Source organism: Oncorhynchus gorbuscha, linkage group LG26, assembly GCF_021184085.1.
Source record: "Oncorhynchus gorbuscha isolate QuinsamMale2020 ecotype Even-year linkage group LG26, OgorEven_v1.0, whole genome shotgun sequence".
NCBI lineage: Eukaryota > Metazoa > Chordata > Actinopteri > Salmoniformes > Salmonidae > Oncorhynchus > Oncorhynchus gorbuscha.
Window position 1 is genome coordinate 38,590,454 of NC_060198.1, and position 16,832 is coordinate 38,607,285.

Below are 16,832 nucleotides of genomic sequence, written 5' to 3' on the forward strand. Positions count from 1 at the left end.
ACACACTTAAGTTGGTTCAGAACTCCAGCCCAGAGCTCCAGCTCAGAGCTGAGCCAAATCCCCAATCCTGGACCAATAACACACCTACAACAGCACTGGCTCCCTATCAAAGACGGGATTGATTCTAACTTAGACATTTCTGACAGTTTCCAAACACCAGACTCCACTACCTCTCCAGTTGCCAGGACTAAGACAACTCTTTATTCCCAACTGAGATCACAAAGAACCTGATACAGCTATTGATTGTATAAAGGATGAAGTAAACCAGGTTAGTGTTTGGCCAGAAATGATCAAACAGCTGATCATCAAACTGTCTGATTGCATCTAAATGTTACAAGAAAAAACATCTTCAAAATCACTAGCCAATGACTTTAATCGTACATGTCAAAAGACAAAGGCATTGTTTATTCAGTTTTAACTGTACAAGCTCTCCTCCAACTTATTTGCAAGCCAGAATCATTTCATGAACACACATGTAAGCAAACAACACCCCCCCAAAATTAAAAGATAATATTTTGGATGTTGCCATGTCCCATTGGCTTATCTAATTCAATTCAAACTGAAGGCCCTGGGTCACTCTCTCGGGAGGAGCAGACACTTGAGGCAGTATTAGCTCCTTTACCATGAAGCCAGGAGTGTAACGTTATGTTACATATCTCCAGTGGAGCGTCACCCCTGTCTCCTGGCTGCCTAGGTCTATTAACTCTGAGTGGACAGTGTCACACTTGAACCCTGGGTGTCATGTGACCTGTAGCCGTGACTGATAAGCAGAGTGTTCTGTGTTCTCTGTTCCACTACAGATATGGTTGGGGAGGTCAGACGAAGGTTTCTTCCTGGAGAGTCGCCTTTCGCACAACACAGTGACATAAGTCAGTATTTCAGGAGTCACATCGGCTTCATGACTCATACATCATGGTGACTACAAAAAGATGACTTGGGTTTAAGTCTTACAAAGGTCAACACTGCTCAGTTCACTTTGACTATTGGGCTCAGGGTGTAACATACAGTGCTCATTGCTATCCATGCATACAAGTGTATGACTGACTAATGCAGGGATTGTTACTCTGTGTCACGGCCGTCGAAAGAAGCAGACCAAGGTGCAGCGTGGTCAGCGTACATATTCCTTTTATTTAGGATGACGCTGACAAAAACAATAAAACCGTGATGCTTAAGGGCTATGTGCCACAAACAAAGTCAACTACCTACAATCACAGGTGTGAAAAAGGGCTGCCTAAGTATGGTTCCCAATCAGAGACAATGATAGACAGCTGTCCCTGATTGAGAACCATACCTGGCCAAAACAAAGAAATACAAAACATAGAAAATAGAACATAGAATGCCCACCCAAATCACACCCTGACCAAACCATAATAGAGACATAAAAAGCTCTCCAAGTTCAGGGCGTGACACTTTGGCCCTCCCTAGACAAGAAGATTACACCCTATACTTCATAGTTTTGTTTGGCAGCACTTTTAAAACTAGTCTAAATCTGTAAAATATCCCCAACCCATTGTGCTTAAATCTATTATGAGTGCGTTACAGTCAAAAGGTCCATGTTAAAGGTCCAATGCAATATTATATAATTTCTGGGTAACAATTAAGTAACTTACTGTGATTGTTCTGAATTAAAAACTAGCTTCTAGGACATTCTGGGAGTGGTCTGAGTGGGGAGGGGAAATCTGAACTCTAGCTGTTATTGACAGAGAGGATTAGACCTCTTTCTTATTGGTCTATTAATTAATTTACCACTTGGTAATGACACCAGGCAGTCCAAACCACCATCCCACCAAAACAGGATGACATATGAGGTGGTCTTTTCCAACAGCTCTTACACTAAAAGGGCATTATCATATTCCCAATACTATACACTATATATACAAAAGTATGTGGACACCCGTTGAAATTTGTGGATTTGGCTATTTCGGCCACCCCAGTTGCTGACAGGTGTATAAAATATCCATGGACAAACATTGTCAGTGGAATGGCCTTACTGAAGAGCTCAGTGACTTTCAATGTGGCACCATCATAGGATGCCATCTTGCAAACAAGTCAGTTCATAATTTCTGCCCTGCTAGAGCTGCGCCGGTTAACTGTAAGGGCTGTTATTGTGAAGTGGAAATATCTAGGAGCAACAACGGCTCAGCCGCGAAGTGGTAGGCCACACAATCTCACAGAACATGACCACTGAAGTGCTTAGCACATAAAAAGCATATGTCCTCGGTTGCAACACTTACTACTGAGTTCCAAACTGCCTCTGGAAGCAACGTCAGCACAAGAACTGTTCGTCTGGAACTTCATGAAATGGTTTTCCATGGCAGAACAACCGCACACAAGCCTAAGATCAGCATGCGCAATGCCAAGAGTCGGCTGGAGTGGTGTAAAGCTCGCCGCCATTGGACTCTGGAGCAGTGGAAACGCGTTCTCTGGAGTGATGACACTTCACCAACTGGCAGTCTGACGGACAAATCTGGGTTTGGCGGATGCCAGTTTGTCGAGATCGGTGTGGAAGAACGTGACTGATCTGCACAGAGCCCTGACCTCAACCCCATCGAACACCTTCAGGATGAATTGGAACGCCGACACTTCTCCGACCTCACAAATGCTCTTGTGGCTGAATGAAAGCAAGTCCCTGCAACAATGTTCAAACATCTAGTGGAAAGACTTCCAGAAGAGTGGAGGAAATATATATAAAACACAGGAAAATCCCATCTTTGACTGCACTGGGCCTTTAAGCATTGTTTGTCTGTAATAAAAATAGACTGCTCATTGGGCGATTTCACATGCCTCCAGCCCTCAGCTGGTCCCCCAATCCCTACCACCTTTCAATACACAGACACCCCTTTCTCTCACCACCCATATATTTAGACACTCTTAAAACACTGTCACAAAGAATGACTAACTGACAGAAGTTATCATTACAAAGCGCTAGATTCCTTAATTTATAGAGATCCCCATCCCGATACTATGGACTTTTCCCAAAATAAATGAATGTAAACACTTTAGCGACAGAGGCACTCACAGTGGCCTGGTATGCATAAACAGTATGAACAGTGTGACACAGTGCAATCCCCCCCACCCCACCCCTGACTTCAGGCCGGTCTGGAAATGTGGAGCCTACCCCCCCCCCCCATCCATCTTACATGGCAATAACACCCTGCCCAAATTGGTGTTGTTTTGGAGACTCCACGGCAGGTTTGTCTCAGAGGACTTTTTTCCACTACAGGTTATTGTTCCAGTGACACTAGTTGAAGAAAGCTGTGATCAGCTTTCTCTACTAGATCACATTGTCTATTTTATACATTTACACACAGTATTCTAATAATGTAATGACATAGTCGGCAATAATGTTTGTATTTTTGTTTTGTTTCCCCTAAACTTTCGGATTACAACCAGGGGCTGGTTGTATTTAAACTGCTCTCCAACTTTAACGATGGTTGGTACTCGATTTCAAAGGACTGTTTAGAAATCTGATACAACCCTCCAGCAAAGCCTACCTTTTTCACCCACATCTCCCATGGTCTGTTTCTAAATCACTCTGCTGAAGCAGTGTAAACAAACGTCAGTTTGCCCTCTGATATTGAGAGGCAAGACAAGCGGCAGTCCTCCACTATGACAACACGGCCTCAGACAGACGATGTCATCCGTCTTACCTCACTCGCCATCCATCACTGTGCCGGAGTCGACATGTCTGACAGTCCCACTCTCGCTGTTCTAACTGGCACAGGCATCCACATCTGTCACATTTTCCTCCAGGCTTACTTTATTACACCACATGACCCCCCCCCCCCCTTGCATTCATGGACACCTGGAGGGCAAGCATGCAGAGAGAAAATATATTGATTAGTCCCAGTATCTGATGTCATCTTGGTTCCATAAACACTTCTTCCACTGCTGCGTCAGCTACCTGTACACTCTTAGAAAAAAGGTGCTATCTAGAAAAGGGTTCTTTGGCTGTCCCCATAGGGTAGCCCTTTGAAGAACCCCTTTTGGTTCCAGGTAGAACCCTATTGGGTTCCATGTAGAACCCTTTCCCCAGAGGGTTCTACATGGAACCAAAATAGTTTTAACTGGAACCATAAAAGGTTCTAATTGGAACCGAAAAGGGTTATCCTATGGGGACAGCTGAAGAACCCTTCTGGAAACCTTTTTCTAAGAGTGTATAGAGTATGTCTTGTCCTGAAACTGGGATTCTACAGCCACAAAATGCAACAAGCTGGCAGCTGTGACAACTCCCCAGCTATCTGATATCATGTATTGATACATGAATAGAGAGCCATTAAGGTGGATGTACACATCGACTGGTTGATCGACAAGATAAACAGACAAGATAGATAGATTCATGAATATGCAGACAGTCAGACAAACAGGTTGGTCCCACAATCAGATACAAATTGGGGAGTGAAATCGGTCCATACAATCCACTGTGTTATGACAGGGAAGACCTTGTTGGAAGGTCTTCCCTCGTGAGCTGCTACCACCCACAGGCAGGGATCTCCCTCTACTGTCAAACTGAGTTAGGGTTAGTCCAGCTGTATCGAATTAAATACAGAAAGCAGACAGAAGGTGCCAGGGCAGTGTTCGTCTTTCAGATCTGCCCATCATTTGTATAAGTATAACTCTTCTAAATCTCTGACTCTTAGATCCCAGTCTAATTCGGTTAAGAGGGAGAGCAACCATTGATAGACTCTCAGGGCATTAAAGTCTACATACTGCATCAAACAGGTACTTATATGATATTAGCTGAGAACACAGCATATTGCACTGCAACCTTATAACACTGCATGTTTTCACCATGTTTCATACCGCTAAAAAAAGACCAGAAGACCCAGACCTGTCTTGTTGTAGCATTGTCAATAACAGGGGCTGAAGAGATTTTTGACTGGGCATTTCACTCTGTCTTGATATTTGTTAAGAACTCTCATCCTGGGCAACAAGTGATTTTGCCAAACCTTTCTTGCATGGGCAGCCTGTGTACAAAATGTGTTCATGAAAAAAAAAGATTAAAAAGAGGATCCCTTGACCAATGCACATAAAAACTCACAAACCCACTTGCACCGGGAGAGGCCCGCTCCGATAAATCAGCGACGCACCAAGAACAAGGGCCGGTGCCGGCAGACCTGTGTGCAACAGGACATCTCTATCGGTGAATTTCACAGGTCATTACTCTGGCTCCAGCCATCGCAGCCTCCAGTGGCTCTAGAGACGGCCAGCTTGTTCTCAGAGACAACAGCTTACTGGGCTTTGTGCTGGCTAAACAAGCGTGTCTGTCTCACAGCGGTAGATTCATGTGTAGATAGAGGGCTCGCTCCTTAGGGAAACCTGTAGAGGAGCCATCCATCAACCTTTGGAGGCCATTACAAAATAACAAAATCAAAAGGAGGGCCCACTGATCTCTGTTTTCCAGTGCAGGAGAGAGAACAGAAGAAGGGGGAGTATCTCCCAGAGTTATCCACATAATGTTCCAGTCACAATTCAATAGACAGAGGTGGAAGAGTTACTGTTATGGGGGGAAGTAACAGTGGCCGCTTTGACCAAAGAGAGGGAAATTATTCCACCAATGCCCTAATGAGCACATGAACACTGTTTAGCGTGCTCTGACGGAGTCGAAGCCTGAGCTGATGGCGGAGGTGTAAAATTCATCAGTAACAGACCACCCTTTCTTACACAGCTGAAATAAAATGGCTCTGCATTTATATATTTGGGGGGGCCTATGACATTAGTCCATCTAGGCTACAGTCTCAGGGCAATCTTGATGACTTGTGTGTAGCAATCATGGTGTGGATTACTTTAGAGGAGGAAAGGTAATACAAACAGCTTCTGACATTTGCTTCAAGCTGGTCGATCAAACACGAACCCCACCGGGAGAACATTTTCTTTCCATTGCTTGTGCAAAGTTGTTTAGGAAAGGAGATCAGGACGTGACGACTCAGCGGACCTGAGAACACACAGCTTCACAGAGGTGCCAGGTTGTAATTAACACTTTGCAGATTGCGTTTACAGGACTGACATGGGCTGTCCCACTTTTATTACCCCCTGGGCTTTACTCTTGCCTTCCAGGGGGAAAACATTCTCTGCTTGATGGTGTCCTGTGTGAAAACTCTGGACAGGTTGGATGGTGTTGCTGGCGCAAGTCAACTGATTCTCATTAACACTAATTTCTCTTAGGCAAGGATCATGAGAATATCACTGGCACACTCTCTACCAGATCCACAGTTCTAATTGGATATCAACTCACACTGAGGGGAGACACTGGAGTTTTACAACCTTTATCTATTTTTATCTCCTTATCTGTGGTCCTGATTAGTTTATTTGGCCTCATGCTGTCATTCTAACAGACTTGTTAGAGCAATCCATGTCTTGGCAGTGGGTAGGCAGGCGGGCAGCTTGGAGGCTGGAGGAAGTGCTTATATTGCAGTGTAATAATTTTCATGCAGCTCGTAATTTTCCCTCCGGAATACGCACAGACAGACAGACAGACAGACAGACAGACAGACAGACAGACAGACAGACAGACAGACAGACAGACAGACAGACAGACAGACAGACAGACAGACAGACAGACAGACAGACAGACAGACAGACAGACAGACAGACAGACAGACAGACAGACAGACAGACAGACAGACAGACAGACAGACAGACAGACAGACAGACAGACAGACAGACAGACAGACAGACAGACAGACAGACAGACAGACAGACAGACAGACAGACAGACAGACAGACAGACAGACAGACAGACAGACAGACAGACAGACAGACAGACAGACAGACAGACAGACAGACAGACAGACAGACAGACAGACAGACAGACAGACAGACAGACAGACACCACCACACACACACACACTGGGCTTCAAAGTTAACATTCCAGCTTAATAAAGAGGCCGGTGTAAATCTACAAATACGCTCGGCATACTGACCTGATAGTGTGAGATTCACCTCATTCAGCTCTCCTCAAACAAGCTACTCAGTCTGGAGTTCCTAAACCTGGGAGCAAACACAACACTAAAGACAGACTAATGAAAGTCTCCGACGCCATGCAGGGGATCTATGACTGCCACACACACACACACATCCTGTCCTGTTGATTGGGCCAGTAAGACATTGTTGGGGAGTGTGAGGTGTGCCTCTTGGAAACACTAAATTAATGTGCCCCACTGAGCCCTCACTAGGGAGGCTGATGGAGTGAGCTAACAGGGTTTTGCACCATCAGAGAGAAACAGATCAGTCACTAAAATGAGGGCACATTATACTCAGTACTAGTTTTTGCTACATGACATGACTTCCTCAATACACTATAGTCTTGGTCATGTGGCCCATAGCCTACTAAAGCATTTTAACATGTCTCTTAAAAAATGGGCCTTACCGTAGCGTCAAATCCTAACTTTCGATACACCGATAAAAGTGGAACTGTTGCACAATCATCTACTGTTGCCAATGGGTAAAAGGTGTGGTTATTTGAAAATAACACTTCTGTAATGAGTATAAAAGAATGATACTTGTGAGTATGAAAGTTAAAAGTTATGATTTGGCGAAGAAAGTTAAGAGAGGAACGATTGGAGAGGAACGTTTCAAGGATGCACATTGACAGAGAGAATGTCAGGTTTAAATGAGGAGCATTCTGAGATGAGGAGCTGTGGGAATACCATCTGCTTTGATGTAGGCCACTAGATGGCATATATGCATTAAAATAATGAGCACTTCAGAGAAGTAAGAAAGAGCAGTGAGTAAGATTGCCTCATTAATGATGCAGAAATCATGATAAATCCTGAAATCCTAACTTCTTTCTGATGACCTGACCAGGACAACACCCTTACTGACTAAAGATGCATTCGGATAGAAGTAGACAATAAAACAATCCTTCTATCATATTGTAAAACTGATTAGAAGACATCCTAGATTCCATTTTCCAGTGAAATACCATTGAGTCTAGTACCGACTTTCAACTATAGCAAAAACTACTGGGCTGAATCTGAGAAGCTATAGATCAGAACACTGGGACTGTTCCGTCTTAATGGGGAAAAGCCTGCCTGGATTTCACATCCACCTCACAAAGCCACGCTGCTGTCTTAAACACTTCACACTGAATTAGATTGAAGTGAAAACCCACTGTTCGGAAAGAGGGGTGCATCTTTCCACTCCAGGCCTGGGTGATAAATCTAAAGCCCTCCCTCGTCTGCTCCCTGCTTCTCTTGCTCCTCTCTTTTTATAAGCCTTCTACTTCTCCCCCTGTTCAAGCATTTACTGCAACGATAACTGTGATGATAAAGAACACCTTTTTTCAAAGTATCCTCACTTTTCTCTCTTTCAGAAGTTGGTCTACTGCCCTGAATGAGCTCTTGATACTGTTAACAACATTCTTATTGTGCTAAAGCAAACCAGACAAATTGTTTGTGCAATGATCTAATCATACACCGAAACCCTCATGAATCTATAACTTGACATGAGATATAAATGAGTGGCATGACTGACAAACTCCCTCCATTGTTAATGAACTCTAAAAGAGTTCGGTCCAGGACAGCAGTGACATTTATAATGATGTCAGCTAAGTCAATGCACGCTGACTTATTACCTTGCAGTTCTATACACATGAATAAGCCCCGAGTGTCACAATGACTTACAAATTGGAAATAGGTAACAAACAGGAGCCTGATTGGCATGACAACAGTGGAAGCCATGCAGATTTTCTATTGGATTAGTGCAAACCTTGAACACTGTCCATTGGTCAAGCAGGAAGCCCACAGGCTTCTCTTTCACTGAGCCAGAAACCCATTTGGTCTTAAATCTGACTTGGTACGAAAGTAATGGTACATAAACATTTGCTGAGTTTGCCAAACCAATTGAACAGATCAATGGGAGTATTCTTATGAAAGCTTTAGATAAAATGATGAACTTATTTTCAGAACGATATGTCATCATTCATGAGAATCAAGCCTTTTCTGAGGTAATGTGACCTATTTCAACGACTGGTTGATCTTAACCACATGAGAACAGTGTTCACAAAGTTTTGTCCTGAAAGTCAAAGACCGACCTGCCTGATTCTCAAAGACAATCCAGTCCAACTTTTGTATCTGATCAAAGTCAGCAAGGCCTCTCTCAATGCACTATACAACAGTGTGGCAAATCGATAAATGAACCTGAGAGTGACGGTTGGCTTCGTAACGCACCGTGTCAGAATGATAGCTTTCTGCAGAGACTTGGCATGCACACAGGAGTGGGTAAACTTGAATGTGGTGGGGTTCGGGACGTGCCACAGAGGGGATGGTTAGGGGGAACAGGGAGACACAGGAGAGGAATGATGGACGGCTCACACGCCAGCCATTGTGAGAAAATTATAGCGAGGTGCCGCCAACTGAGGCAGCATGGCGGCTGGCCAAAGGCCCGGGAGAACAAAGGCCCAGGATCCCTGTGTGTGAGTGAGCGCCGGCCTGCCCACAGAGCCTCAAACGTTCATATTTACATGCGACGCTGAAGAGTTAATTGTAGTGAATTCCTGCGCTGGGTGAAAAGTGGGGGCTGTTGTGTTTTATTTTACATAACAAACACGTTGTTTTTAAGCTCCCTTTTTTGCTTCCAAGGCTCTCTGAAAGAAAAAATGCAAAGAGTATTTGAGCACTTGTTATTCAAGAGGTTGATTGCAACTTCGATATAATGCACCCAAGGCAAAAAAACAACCTTGTAATTAATCACTCAAATTGTGAAAAATGTGTTGTGATTCAGTGGAGAATATAAAAAGTGTGCTGAAAACTATGTTTATAATACAGCAGACCAAGATTTGGAGAATGGAATTCTTAGAACCTTGGGGGGGGGAGATAGGGAAACAAACAACTAATTGAAGTTTACATTTCATGAATGTGTTTGGCATGTGTTGAGGTAACTCTGGTGCTCCGCAAAAGTGAACGTTTTAGGTTTGATACTAATCAGCAGTGGCTCCTTGGGGAAAACATTCATTCTCCATACATTCCTCAGATTATACTGTGATAATGGAAAATAATTTCTATTTGATTCATAAGTTCACAGAAATGTTGCTGCTGGACATGTTTTCAATAGCTGGAGGGCTAGGGGGCCCTTTAACAAACCTCGTCTTCACAGTGGTTGATGGACAAAGGCCAAAATGTGTCAGGGTTGCTACGGTTCCTGATCTTTCGTAAACGAGCAGTGCCCTCTCGCCTCAGACTTGACTATGCTATTCCTAGCACATCAAAGTAGAGCTGACCTTGCATACCAGATGAGGTTTGGATTAATGGGTTTGGGATATCAAATCCACCACTTCACCCCCATGAACCATTAAAACCAAGTCAAAGACATTCACAGAGGAAAAAATGCAAAAAAATCAACATCAACCTGTCCACGTGTCTCATCCGAACACCGTGACCAAGACAGGGCTAAGCAACAAGAGAGGATATTTCAAAAGCCTCCAATTATCTGATGTGTGGGAGCGTACAATGAAATATGCCATAGGCCAAAAGGCATCCTTTACAGAACAAATAAAATTTTTGACAGGATAGGTCAGCCTTTCAAAGCATTCCACTGAAAAATGCAGTTCATCGTAAGTCATAAGTCAATTAGACCATTTTAAGTTAACGGGTGTTAATGTTTTAATCACCAATTGCATGTACAAGTAAAAAACAGGGAACCAGATTCAAATTGATGAATTTGCCCTGCTGTACAGTAAGCAGGCATCCAACTGTTCTCCTCCGCCAGTGAACACCTGTCTTTATACAGAGTAGGTTTGATTTCCAGAGGCCTTTAATACTAGCTCAGCTGGGCATCTGGGCTGCCATTGAGCAAGGCCTTAATATTTCACCATATTGACAGATGTGTGCAAAAGATGTGTGCAAAATACACTGACAGACTGGAGATGAGCTGCATCTGAGACAGGATAGGTCAAATAAGATGTACACTAGCATTCAAAAGTTTGGGTTCACTTAGAAATGTCCTTGTTTTTGAAAGAAAAGCACATTTTTGGTCCATTAAAATAACATCATATTGATCAGAAATACATTGTAGACATTGTTAATGTTGTAAATGATAACTGTAGGTGGAAAAGGCAGATTTTTTTATGGAATATCTACATAGGAGTACAGAGGCCCATTATCAGCAACCATCCCTCCTGTGTTCCAATGGCACATTGTGTTAGCTAATCCAAGTTTATCATTTTAAAAGGCTAATTGATCATTAGAAAACCCTTTTGCAATTATGTTAGCACAGCTGAAAACTGTTGCCCTTATTAAAGAAGCAATAAAACTGTCCTTTCTTAGACTAGTTGAGTATCTGGAGCATCACCATTTGTGGGTTCGATTACAGACTCAAAATGGCCAGAAACAAAGTACTTTCTTCTGAAACTCGTCAAGTCTATTCTGGTTCTGAGAAATGAAGTCTATTGTATGCGAGAAATTGCCAAGAAACTGAAGATCTCGTACAACGCTGTGTACTACTCCTTTTACAGAACAGTGCATACTGGCTCTAACCAGAATAGAAAGAGGAGTGGGAGGCCCCGGTGCACAACTGAGCAAGTGGACAAGTACATTAGAGTGTCTAGTTTGAGAAAGACACCTCACAAGTCCTCAACTGGCAGCTTTATTAAATTGTACCCGCAAAACACCAGTCTTAAAGTCGACAGTGAAGAGGCGACTCCGGGATGCTGGCCTTCTAGGCAGAGTTGCAAAGAAAAAGCCATACCTTAGATTGGCCAATAAAAATAAAATATTAAGCTGGGCAAAAGAACACAGACAGTGGACAGAGGAAAATTGGAAAAGAGTGTTATGGACAGACGAATCTAAGTTTGAGATTTTCGGATCACAAAGAAGAACATTCGTGAGACGCAGAAAATATTAAAAGATGCTGGAGGAGTGCTTGACGCCATCTGTCAAAGCATTGTGGAGGCAATGTGATGGTCTGGGGGTGCCTTGGTGTTGCTAAAGTGGGAGATTTGTACAGGGTAAAAGGGACCTTGAAGAAGGTCTGCAAGGCTGTAATTGCCGCAAATGGAGGATTCTTTGACGAAAGCAAAGTTTGAAGGACACAATTATTATTTCAATTAAAAATCATTATTTATAACCTTGTCAACGTCTTGACTATATTTCCTATTCCGTTTGCAACTCATTTCATGTATGTTTTTAATGGAAAACAAGGACATTTCTAAGTGACCCCAAACATTTGAACGATAGTGTATTTAATAATACAAACTTATTGTCCTGTGCGGTTTAACCAGTATATGACTACAATTTAGACTACAGTATACGCTGAGCTGAGAGTGATACGACTACAATGTATTATTAAATGATGTCAGGGATGTAGACCAAGCCCTAGGCTGACTATAATACATTTACAACTATGACAAGACAATGTATTATTAAATGATGACAGGGATGTAGACCAAGCCCTAGGCTGACTATAATACATTTACAACTATGACAAGACAATGTATTATTAAATGATGACAGGGATGTAGACCAAGCCCTAGGCTGACTATAATACATTTACAACTATGACAAGACAATGTATTATTAAATGATGACAGGGATGTAGACCAAGCCCTAGGCTGACTATAATACATTTACAACTATGACAAGTTCTGAATGATTCATTTTGTACATGAATTCCATAGTTATAACATATTATATAAGGCCAAATGGATGACAAAAGACAGTAGTTGCCACCATATCACCATGCGACCACAGGTTTAAATAAATGTACATGGATGCCTTTCATTCTTATAAGCTGAAACATGTTTCAGGTATACTATTTCAAAAAGCTCTCACTGCTACTTTGAAGGTGATGGACGGTTGAATAAACGGGTGTAATTTTGAATCAAGACCAAAGCATTTCAGAGATGTGTAAACCCTTTGATGATCTCTGATGCCAGCTCCAACACCTTCTTCCAAAGAGTTCTGAAAGAAGTCAAGGAACACAGGCTTCGCCAACATTTGAGTCTTTACAACTGATCTCTAACTTCCATCATTCATCTGATAGGTGTAATAGTATTGTATGTGAAGTGAATCTTGGCTTGGAATTTTTCATTACAGAAGAATGATATGCTGCCCATGCATGTACATCAAAGCAATACAACTCCTTTTATGTCCTCAAAAAAGGTCAAAGTGTAGATCAACAAAGCTTTGAACTTTGTGGCAATTATTAAATATATTTGTTGTGAGTTAGTGATAATTTAAATTTGAACCAAGAATGTATGTCATCTCATGTTGAAAAAGGATATGATTTGACTGAATGCATAGTCCTCCTATGGGAAAAGTAATCAAACAAAAGCATAATTCACCTTATTGCTCTTATGCACCTATCAAAAAGATAAGAAATGTTGATGTCAAAATGATAATAATTTATGGACCAGCCAACCTTCATTTTAACGATACAGCTAGAATTTAGCGTAATCTTTTCTCAATTAGTGAGTCACTCAATAAATGATCAATCCAGTTTTCCTATACATCAGGCATAAACGAGCTTAGTCTGTTAATCATAACTGTATTATGGTTGGCATACTTATCTAGGAGATGCTGCTTTGATTAGGCAACTATCTGAAACCTTTAGGGGAATTTAATCAGCCACAACTTTTGGCTCAAATGTGTCTGCAACAACAACAAAGAAGTTGATTAAGGAAAGAAAAAGAAAGAAAAGCAATAAAAAGAACCCATAGCTAAAAATATCATTAAGTTTATGGATTGCTGGTGGCTAAAAGCATTACATTGTTGTATATCTCAGACTTCAGAGATCTCTGGCCATGGAGCCTGGGTCTTTTGAGGCACAGCATGCTGTGTTGAGGAAGGGAGCACTAAAAGCCAGCTCACAGTGACAGGGGGCATTAGCTGCCCTGCATCCTCCAGTCTGCAGCTGTTATTAGCAGGCACCAAGCTCTCTGTCAACACTTATTACTCCACACACAAATCTTCTGACCAGCGTCAGCACTTTCCTACAGCTCTAAGACAACCAGAGGAAAGAAAAAGATGTGCAGTTGAATATAAAAATCTTACCCCAAAGTGATGACATGTGGTTGGTCAAGTGAATCAGAGTGAAATTACATTGTAAAAGGAAATGGTCTATATTACACAATGAGGAAATATTTGGGGAGAAAAATCATGTATATATGTTTTACACTTTTCATTACAGATGTAGGATCTTCATTTGATCACTCTTTTGTCAATGAGAATTTTCCTGCAAGGCAGGAAATACAAACTTGTAGTGTATTTTTGTTTTAAAATGGCTTCTAAAGTTTGTAATTTCCACCTAGAAATGTCAGACTTGATTTTTACTATAACAAAAAAATGTATCAACCCCTACAAAAATATTATTGAATTATAATCCACATAATAATTCACATTTCGTGTTGCTGGCGGAGTATTTTCCTACTGTAGGAGACTGGCACATCCTACATCTGTAAATGTGTAGCAAAATAGAAAGACTGTAAAGGCTATGTAGACTTGATGCGTTTGCTTTGTTCTGTCGCTGTGTACCGTGCTCGACAATGTCTTACACTGACCCTTTCAGTATTAAATACATATTAATTATAAAGTGTTGGAATATAATAGAACAAATAAGTATATTTGATACCTACTTTCTGAGTAAAAGTACAATTAGTTTATTCATATTTAACAACTTTTCCAGGCCAGCTGTTACTGAGTAGACGCTGTAATCCTGCCGTCTACTTAAATACCCCACAATGACACACAAAACCTGAAATAGGTGGTCACTTTACATAGCTTGTAAACTGAGGCTTGACAGTCATAGACATTATAACCATATGAGATTACATTCCATGGAAAAGTCAAATGGGTCTGTGTCAGTCAAATTCTTCATTGTTCATTGATGATATACTGTGTATGATCCTGCATCTGGAGCTCTATCTCTATGTTGATTCAGCCCAGATTGTGTAGATATGAGAACCCTTGACTAAAAATCAAAGCCACTGCATATCCACATTATGGATTCTATTCACTCATAAGTAAACCTCAGTGAAATTGGGTAAAAAATTATGGTAGCGTTCCCCTGCTCAGACATTGCACACATCAACCAATGGTTGCAAGCCACGTCATCGACTGTGCCTTTGGGCACCAGATTGCTATAACATATGCACTGGTGTAGAGGAAACACCCACTGCCCTCACAAGCTATGGGGACCCATGCGCACCTATGTCCACATTTTAAATTTTTTTTTAATAAATCATTTTGACAGTAACCCTCTTTTTAAATGTCCAAATGTAGCAAGTGAAGTGTTTGTGTTGTCCAATCTACATGGTAGCAGGTGAGACAGACAGACAATATAGTTGTTGTGCATCTAATTAGGCTATTTCTTAGTGGCGCCGGCGGCAGCCCGCCTTCCTCCTCACCTAATTGGCAATCAAGTTAAAAAATGTAGGTGAATCAGGTCGGACTCGGATGGAGAGTGAGTGCGTTGTTCAAGATGGATAAACATAAGGCAAGACCAAGTGGTCCACAAAAAAAGATGCAAAAAAATCCTTATCTGATCAAGCTGTGCCAAATTACCCATGATAACCACATCAGCAAAGCAACCACCTCATCCTCCACTGACGAAACACCATGGCAGCAGCGAGCACAAGCAGCCTTCCAGTCCCGACAGAGACCTCACTGTCGGGCCCGACAATGAAAGAGGCCTGGCTCCTCCTCTTCTTCCTCCCCTCGAGAATAATGACAGTTCCTCTAGTGAGAGTGCCGGCCCTCCTCCTCCTCTCTAGAAAACCAAGCGGATGACTGCCAGAGACCAAGCGGCCTCATGATAGCGACCCACCTTCTGTGAACACTGGTAAGCCTATGAGTGATGAGATGGATAGCCCCGACAGTGTGGAGTCTGAGTTCTAATGTGTAATATAAATAGGCTACCAGCTAAATACTGTATATTGCTATGAATAGGCTAGAAGGCTAGACTGCATTGTCTGCATAATGAAACAATCCCTAATAAGCTATTGTTTTGATGGTGTACTGATTGTATTATTATTTCCAATAATAGACTGGTTTTATGCTGCACAAACTTTATATCCAAGCTGTGAGAGAGCACAAGGATGGCTAAGGTAGGCTATTGCCTACAGGACATTTGTATATATGCTGTTGCATCGGAAATGTATTTCACAATCTGCAGTGTTTGAATTTCCCACTTTAATTACTGAACAAGTAAATACATTATTGGCGCCAGCCAGCATCCTAAATAGCAGCATTGCGACACTGTAGGCCTATAGATTCGTGGAACAAACTATAGACTTAACATGAGAAAATGACCGAATAAAACATGTATTCATTAAAGCAAAACTATAGGCTACTATAAGCACTAACATTACATCATCTGAAAGCCTATCGATAAGCAGTCGCAAAGATTTAGCCATTTCAGAACCGCGGACTGCGATCGCTGATACCTAAAATACCTACCCAGGCACTGTAAAATCTGGCATGCGTCCAACAGTGTGCAACTGAAGCCCGCAATTCGGGTCGTTCCTGTCGCCCCCCAGCTTGCTTGTTAGAAACACTGTCTGCTAGTTCGTGACACTGTGTGCTAGTTTGCTAGTAAATTAGCACACTGTGTTGCCCCTGCCTCCCGCCTGCTGTGAACTGGAGAAAACTGGGGGGAAAGGACACTGTCTACCGGTATTGTATAGCCTACCGCTAGCTACTCCGGTACATAGCAGGCGGGGGCGACACAGTATGCTTCGCTAGCCCGCCTTCCGCCTGCTGTGTACCGGAGTACTCTTTAGGACTAGCTGGCTAAGATGGCACACAGTGTCCTTCGCTATCGCCTGCCGAACACCTGCCCTCGCCATTGTCCCCTTTGGCCTCTTCTTCTTCTCTGGGGTTTATCAGCGGTTGCATTAC